The sequence below is a fragment of the Canis lupus genome, chromosome 6 (genome assembly GCF_003254725.2).
Source record: "Canis lupus dingo isolate Sandy chromosome 6, ASM325472v2, whole genome shotgun sequence".
NCBI lineage: Eukaryota > Metazoa > Chordata > Mammalia > Carnivora > Canidae > Canis > Canis lupus.
The window spans coordinates 59,631,525-59,640,538 of NC_064248.1; the positions used below are offsets into that span (position 1 = coordinate 59,631,525).

At 39.7% G+C, this 9,014-nt stretch overlaps 1 long non-coding RNA gene across 1 annotated transcript in view; it reads left to right on the plus strand.

Moving 5' to 3' along the window:
* The window catches only part of LOC125755326 (uncharacterized), a 29,584-nt gene extending 24,151 nt beyond the window's left edge, over nt 1-5,433 (plus strand). Inside the window, exon 4 of the long non-coding RNA XR_007411530.1 lies at nt 5,102-5,433. This is a non-coding gene — a long non-coding RNA (uncharacterized LOC125755326). The remainder of the gene's footprint in view (nt 1-5,101) is intronic.
* The last annotated feature ends 3,581 nt before the right edge of the window (nt 5,434-9,014 follow it).

Sequence of the window (9,014 nt, forward strand, 5' to 3'; positions counted from 1 at the left end):
AGATACAAGGGTTTCAACTTGCTGGAACCCTTATTATATGCTTGAATGACTCCTGGAACAAAAGAAAGCTGCGCATGATTGTTTAGGAAAGTGTAAGATAAACAAAGCGTATGTTTCCTAACATCTACTGACTGTAATCTGATAGTCTTGTTATATTGGTCTCTGCTCATTTTAAGGTGATGTGATGAAGATGACTTTAGTGGTTCTCAAGTTCAGTACATAAATAAATGATGTGAAGACTCCACTTTAACGCAGGCCCCTCAATTTTTCATACGTATTTGCTGCTTTTCTTTCCGAAGGGAGAATGTACATTACTTGTTCTCTTGGAAACATTCCATCCTTTTTTATGCTTTTCCTTTCTCTTTTGAAAGATCCCCCTCACACTGCATAAATAGAAATGTCCCTGAGATTCATTTGATTTCATGGATGGCAGAGTACTCATTTCAAATATCTTGGGGAGAACCGGATAAAACAGCGACACTCTCCTGCCTTACCTGATTGAACGCTGGGGACCGTCGGAGGGCTCGATGGCCGTGGGAAATCGTAATGGGAACCTCAAGTTGGTTTCCACTTTAGGTTCTGCGCCTTGGATCCAGTGGGGCTGAGGGTATCAAGAGTTAGTACCCTCTGATTTCACTGTTCACTGTTCCAAGCGCAATAAGCGGTGCCTCTGGTTTGCCGGCGGGAAGGGAAAGGCTCCTGTCGCCTGGGTGCTGGTGGCAGTTCTTGAGCGGCGTCGGCCGAGAGCTGGCTGGGAGAGGGGACTTGTCCTCTCGCAGCCCTTACTTGGTCAGGGTGAAGGCAGGGGAAGCAGGCGGGGACACCCTACACTCCTGCTTCTCAGGCTGTATCTCTCTGTGGGAGAGGAGAGAAGCCGTCTATCTCCAAAGCTGTCAATCCGCGCCCCCCGCCCCCGCCCCCGGCCACCACTAAAAGCCACTTCAATTTATGTCTTCAGTTCTTTACACTTTGCGGAGAGTTTATTGTAAAGATGCATTAACCGGGAAGACGCCTTTAAGATATATTGTGATCAGCTTCGGAGGGAGATAGCAGTTTGTGCAGAGGTGCCCATGGTAGTTTAAGGAGGAGAAAAAAGAGGGGATCCCTGGGCGGCTCAGTGGTTTCTGCCTGGGGTGTGATCCTGGGGTCCCTGCATGGAGCCTGCTTCTGTCTCTGCCTCTCTCTCTCTCTCATGAATAAATAAATAAAATCTTTAAAAAAAAAGATATTTCACAATATCATTTAAAAAAAAAAAGGAGAAAAAGGGAGTAGTGCTTGACGCTGCTGGAAGCATCCCTAGCATCCCTAGCATCCTAGCATCCCAGCATCCCAGCATCCCTAGCATCCCTAGGATCCCAGCATCCCAGCATCCCTAGCATCCTAGCATCCCAGCATCCCGCATCCCAGCATCCCTAGAATCCCAGCATCCCTAGCATCCCAGCATCCCAGCATCCCTAGCATCCCAGCATCCCTAATATCCCAGCATCCCAGCATCCCCAGCATCCCAGCATCCCTAGCATCCCTAGCATCCCTAACATCCCAGCATCCCAGCATCCCTAACATCCCAGCATCCCTAGCATCACCAGCCCAACGCCCGCTCTGTTCCCAGGAGCGTACGGTTTGTATCGCTTATGCCTCCTCACTCGCTTCCTTCTCTTCATATTTAACATCGTTTCTATTCCTTCCCACTTGCATTTATTTATTTCGTTCGTTCGTTCACTAGCTCCTGCTCCCCTGGTTTTGCCACCTACAAGGAGGTGGATGTTCACGTCACAACGTTGGGCCTTGCCCGCCGAGTTCGACCATAGCCAGGCAGGCTGGCGCTCCCGGGGTCATGACCCTCGGTCTTGCTGGCTGGGGCCCGGCGATCCCTCGGCGTCAAGTGTGTACCGAGTCCCCGGGGACCGGAGGAGGGCCGGTGTCCTGGGCAGCCCGCCGCAGGCCCGAGGCCGAGAGCAACAGGCCATTTAGTTCCTTTTTCTCTGCGCACACGGGATCGTTCGTGTGAAGTCCTAGTGTGCAAGTTTAAATGAGCCCTCAACGGTGTTGTAGGCGCTGACAGTGTTCCGAGGCCTAAGCCACGTCTCCAGTCTAGGGAGTTACTGGTGTAGGACATTCAAGGATGGGAGTCCCCGGGGAGGTCTGACAATCCTTAAGATCTATGGACGAGGTAGTCGGTAACCGGCTTCTCTTTTTGCCAGGTGGAACAATGTACCATTAGAAAAAAAAATTCCTGTGAGCTTTGGCAAACAATTTTGTGTCTGCTGCTTTAAAAATGATGGATAAATTAAAAGATAAGAGAATACATCCAAGTGACTTGAGCAGTCGAATGCTGAGCAGAAATTATACATCAAGTCTGGAATCACCAAACTGAAGCATAGGCTTGTCCATTCTTTTTGTGTATAGTCTGAGGTTTGTTTGGAACTCTAAAGCATTTTGCAAATTATTGGGAAGTTACTACATGTGAAAAAGCAGAGGAAAACCTAAAATGGGCCTATTTTAGGTTTTTCTTTATTTCGATTTTCTTTAGGTTCTTAGGGTACTTCTGAAGCATTTTATTTCTATTATTTTTTCTTCTTCTATCGCTAGATGTACTTACTAAGATTAGAAAATGTCCAAGGGCTACGTGACATGGTCATGACATTGAAATCCTTTTACTGCTTTATCTCGTAGGACTCCAAAACACCAGCTGGTAGACATTAGTTTCTTAAACGCTCCTTGAGCAAGTCTCAACCCTAGGATGTTACCCCACTAGCATAGATCCTTTTCCTACCTTTGCTTCACAGATTGACATTTTCTGATCCTTTAGTCTTCCATTTAATACTTACTTTCTCCAGAGAATATTTAGTGAATGAGTGAACAAACTGGGTACCACTTTGTAAATAAATCTCAACTCAGAATTATGACTAGGTGCCAAAATGCCTCTTTCTCTCCTAAATTTCTTCTTTGTTTCCCCTTAGATTTGGTTCTTTTTTCTTCTTCCCTTTCCTTTTTCAATTCATAATATTAATTTTTGACCTGTTATTGCAGTTGGAGTAAGAATGCAAAGCACATGGGAATAAAAGTATTCAACATCTTTTATTCATTAATGCAATGTTTTCTGCTTAGTACTTTAAAAGCTTCAGTGAATAAATGTAAAGACTATCTAAAAGACAATCAAGAAATCAAAGACCATTTAAGTGAGGCTGCCATGGGTTAGGAATGAAAAAAAAAATGCTCAGTTTTAGTAGTAAGGAAGAGAAATAGGAAAATTTCTTAAAAGTCACCTGGTTTGGTGCAAAGAACATGAGCTTTAGAAGGTAGTGGGAGAAGGTGAATCACATTTGAGTATCTGTAATATTCAAGGCACTATAGTAGTTAGTGCCTCTACCTAACATCAACTCTCTGATGGAGGTACAATTAATCCTATTTTATGGAAGCAAAATTGAGTCTCATAGACTCAGTATTTGTCTAGGGTCGCATAGCTAGTACAGAGCAGAACTGATTTTTTTTTTAAAAGATTTTATTTATTCATTTTATTTGAGAGAGAGACAGAGAGAGAGAGAGAAAGAGAGAAAGAGACTTTGAGCCAGAGGAGGGGTAGAAGGAGAGGGAAAGAACCTCAAGCAGACTCTATACTCAGCATGGAGCCCGATGCAGGCTTCAATCTCACAACCTTGAGATCATGACCTGAGCTGAAACCAGGAGTCCAATGCTTAACTGACCTAGCCACCTAGCTGCCCCAAAGTAGGACTGAGAATTAAAGTATGATTCTAAAACCCATGTTCATTGTAGTGTATCATAGTCATAACTAGAGTTAGGTAGACAGGTTTGACTCCAACCTTCAAAGTTACTAACTTATACCTGTTTCATTTGATAGATTTCTCTGTATATTGATACTGAGTGAAGAATAGTTTTAATAATATGTATTTAATATTATGTATATTTTACCAGAGGGAACTAAAAAATTCTGCCAGCATATGCCACAATTAGAAAATTGAAGACATTAAATATTAGAGTAATTCCCAATAGTCTCAGCAACAGCTAAAGACAAAGAAATGTCATATAAAGTTCTACTTTCTATGATCATTCTGTCTAGACGGGGTCTTTGTTATAGAAAAAGCCTCTCATCTTTACTACCCAAAGTTGTAATGTGTTATGTAAGTGAAATGCAGACATATCAGTAACCTCCCTTAGAGAAGAGTCTTTTTCTCGTGAATGGCTGTGGACTCAGATGAGGTCATCATCGATGAAGATACATAGAAACCGCATTTGATTAGGGTTATGGAATGGTATAAATTAAACATGATACAAATTCTGGCGAAATCACATTGAGGTTACAACACTACATTGAGGGCATTACATAATCTCTGGTTGGGCTTGGCTAACATTTGCTCACTTCTTGACTTCATATTTAATCTGAGAAATCCTTGAGGGGAATGTTCTTAGCCAGGGGCTTCATTCTGTGGAACTCTTCTCTGTAAAGTCTAAGAAAGTCTTCCAAAATATTACCACTTCTGCAGTTCTGGACACTTCAGCTACCTGATTGAAATCTTTATTTAGTCCGAATGTCAGTCTTTTTAAGGGGTTCATTTTTTGGTTTGGCTTTTAATCAGTTTTGTACAAAAACATATGGACTGTCGTGAGCTTGGTTCTGAGAGGAGAGATGGAGTGATGAGGAATATATTCTTTTCTGTTTTCATGTTGATCTTCAGTATCATTGTCTGCAAATTGAAGGACTTAGACTACATAACTGGTTCTTAACCTTTTTGAAGCCAGAGCCTTCTTTTAGAAGCTGATGGAATCTATGGATACTCTTCACAAAACAAACAAACAAACAAAAAACAAACCATACCTAGCTTCAATTTTAAGAGGTTGACATACTACTTAAAGGACTCTCAGGAACCCAAGAACCCCTGGTTGGAGAATCTTCAGACTAAATGACCTCTTGGGTCCCTTCTGGTTTCAGATATTATATTGTTCATGTTTCTATGATGATTTGGATGATTATTATGATGCTAGTAAAGATGGGATATGAACCATTTAGGTAGATTTAACTTTTATAGCTATAAATGACAAAACACCATCGGATAATTTCCTTCTTTTTTTTTTCCCCCAACAGAATTTCTGAATCATGTCTGCTCTTTAGAATCACCTGGGGGAGCTTTTAAATATTCCAATGCCTGGCCACACCCCAAATCACTTAAATCAGGCTCTCTGGAGGTGGATTCCGGACATCAGTTTATTAAAGCTCCTCAGTTGGTTTCATTGTCCAGCCAGTTGAGAGTCAGTGCTCTGGCAGGATTAAAACATCTTCAGAAGTTCCAGATAACAGGAACATCAACCACCAGCTGAAGATGAAAGGACATTCCATTCTTTCTCTGCTTTCAAATGTCTGGTACTGAATACTGTTTTTCCAGCTCAAAATAAGGGTTTGAAAACTCTTGTGTGTAATCATGCCTCCCAATGTGTTATGATCTTGTCTAAGCTGGGCAAGTGTTACAAATTATAAATGGCCTTCCTGGTACTGTATATAGATGTGGGAAGGACTATATTAGGACATGCTCTACTCTGCCACAAGCACACATCAATAGAGATTTGTTTTCAACATAAGAACAATTGCCATTGTCATATTCCGAACTGTGTGCAAATTGTTTTATTATAAACTCACTGTTGGTCCCTATTTAACTGGGAAATCATTTGTTCTAAATTTATCTATTCTCTCTGCATGGCATTGACATTTGCTGGCAATGCCAGACTTGCTTCACTTATAAGAAAAAGATTCCATGGAGAACAGGCAGTGCTCTCATCTAACTGATTAATAATCTCTAGAGGATTTTTGGAACTGGCATGTTAACTCTTCCCGCTCTCTGGCTAATTTTGACTTTCACTGAACTCAGAAACACAAACAATGGTTTTCATGAAATGGAGCAGTAAAAGCGTTCTTCATCAGACCAGCTCTCCAAAGAAAGAATACTCACTGGCAAAGCTTAAAGATGAGAAATGAGATGTGTAATGAAAAGTTGTTTGTTTTCAAGAGTTTTACAAGTCAATTTGGGTCACTTGATCAGCCAGATTTTTATGTCTGTACTAGGCAACCATTACATGTTTTCAGATTGAAAAAAAAAATATCCATCTTTACTCTCCATGGCATCTGTAGTTTGTTGAAACCATCCTTCAATTTAATGCAGACAAAGACTTTCTAAAGTCACATGATCTGTTTGAGTAATAGGAATCCATTAAGATTGAACAGAGATATCCTATATTATAGTGATTTCTCCCTTTGTGGATTTTATAACTTTCCTACCAAGCTCTGGTGTTTTAAGATGACATTTTGAACATTGGATTTAACTACCTGAAAGCCTATGACACGGAATTGCCAGCAGCCAGCTGGTAGCCTGGAAGGACCTTACTTAGTCATGACTATCTGCTTACTACTTCTTTTTAGTATAAAGATAAACTGCTTCAGGAGGATGTCTTGATTTACAGACATCCTTTTGTTATTTCCTTAGAAATGCTATTCAAATATAGAACTAAGGGAAAAGTCAGATATAAATCTTCAGAGCCATTAAGTGGCACAATCTGAGTATAAATTTCATGGTACCAGTGAGGGTTCCAGATCTTGATAGTGACTGTTGCTAATCCAAATATTTCCACTGAGGAAAGGACACTCATTAATTACTGGTCTAAACACATGGAAGCACCAGGAAAACCTTTGCTTTAGCCATGGTATGTTTGACTACAAACAACAATGGCATACATATGTTTATGTAATTATTTCCTATGTGTTTCATTTGAAAGCTAGCTAAAATTTATGTTGCCCACTCTTGATAAAAACTAAAAGAAGTAAACAATAAAAGCAAAAGGCAAACTGGTTTAACACTGACTTGACAAAAGGCTCACTTTTGAATTGGTATCATTCACCAGAAGACAAAACACTGGCTATTATTTGGGCTTTGGTTATAGCACAGCATGTAGTAGGGTGTCAATAATAAACATAGAATAAAATTAATGAAAGCATCTGTAATGTATATTTGAACATAAGAACCATATTTTGAATAGAAGATCATATGTGCTTTTTCTTTAAAAATCTATAAAATTTATATCAAACCTCACAATTTTTATTATGAGTTTTCATGATTAAATTATTGCCCCATCTACTCAGGCTGCTTTTAATATTGCCTTTGTTCATGTAACCATGGCAACATCTTTGGTATCTATACTTCAGGTCCTGGTCTTTCATTCCACAATGGGTCACTTTGCTCTGTGTCTTTCATAACAGAAATCATCTGAGGGCACAGGCAGTCTTGGAATGGGATTATATTTTTCATGTCCTTTCTGTTAAGGGCTGACTTGTGTCCTCCCAAAATCCTCATGTTGAAATTCTAACTCTAGGCCTTAAGTATGTGACTGTATTTGGAGATAGGGTCATTAAAGAGGTAATTATATTAAAATGAGGCCATTGGGATGGGCTCTAATCCAATATGACTAGTATCCTTATAAGAAGAAATTCAGACACAGATATGCACAGATGAAGACCATGGAAGACACAGGTTGAAGATGGCCATCTACAAGTTAAGGAGAGAGGCCTCAGAAGAAATGAACTCTGCAACATCTTGATTTCAGACTTAAGCCTTCAGAACAGTGAGAAAATAAATTTCTGTTGTTTAAACCATCCATTCTGTGTTACTTTGCTATATCAGCAAACTAATGCAACTATCTTGATTTTCTAAATTTTTATTCTTCCTTCCCAAGTATCACTGGCCCTTGAAAGTTTGAAATATATTCTAAGCTTCATGTTTATGCAAACTTTCAAGTTTGTTTGCTTTTCTTGCATCTCCTAGACCACCAATAAATCTGACCATATGATTTTTCCCAGATTACCTCCTTCTCTGATATTAACAGTTACATATTTCCTAGTTTTTGCAACATATCAAATAGGAGATCTTTTAGGAAGTTACTATAAATCAGAAAGGGTTTCTTTATCATAGTTTTAGCTAAGTCATCTGAAAAGGAATATTTTCCATCTATGACAGGGAGCTGTATCATTTAAAATGGAACTTGGGGAGGAAATACCAAGAGACCTAGATTCATTTAGACTATGAATATGCATAGACTGTACATTATTATTTTTCTCTCATAAGCTTGCCCATTCTAACATTCCATAGCAATGAAGAAATACAAAGACACTGAAACAGATGATTCAAACTTTGTATTTGGCATGGGATCCGGTGTCCACTGAGATTCAAGTCTGGGGTGTAGGGAATGAATCAAGATCAGCCTGGTAGAATAGGAGGCCATCCAAATGCTATGAAGAGTGAAGGAAGCCCAGGGAGGCCTTTGTTTTCCCAATCTTTCTTCAACCCACAAGCCATGGTTCAAAAGGCTGTTGTTAGAGAATTTATGTTTTGGGTCAGGAAAACTTTTAATCATTAAAAATTTCTTCAAAAACCCAAAATATCCTCAGAGGAGCTGAGCAGTATTTGGCCCTATGGTGGTAATGTGATGAAAGTGACTTTATTTAGGGTTATTATTAGTCTGACAAATTGGAAAAACAATTGAAACAATCCTTTCCCTTGGATGATGTTAGGGGCTACTTGAGATCATTCCCTAATTAGGGATTAAAAGCAGTAGCTCTCTGGGGATTTGGATGTTAAGCCTGAACTTAATGTGCCACGGAGTTTAAAGGGTAAGTATGATGATGGGCATATCATGCTCTGTGCATTGAGTAATTTCCAAAGGCTTCATGTGAGGGCAATGTGCAAACAGCTCTGTACAATCATGCTTAATGAGAAATCATATTTTAATGTATAATCATGAAATGGTTACTTAGATAGCCTTGGAAGTCTGAAATTTGTCATGTTCCTATGGAAAGCAGGCACATGTGCAGATATATTCCTTGTCATGCCATTAACCATAAACTTCTGTTAATAGGCACTTCTGATATATTGATAATGAAAGGATGACTAATGTTTCTAATGATGACCCTGAGGCATGACAAAATTCTTAAATGCTTTTTGAATCTTCAAAGAGAA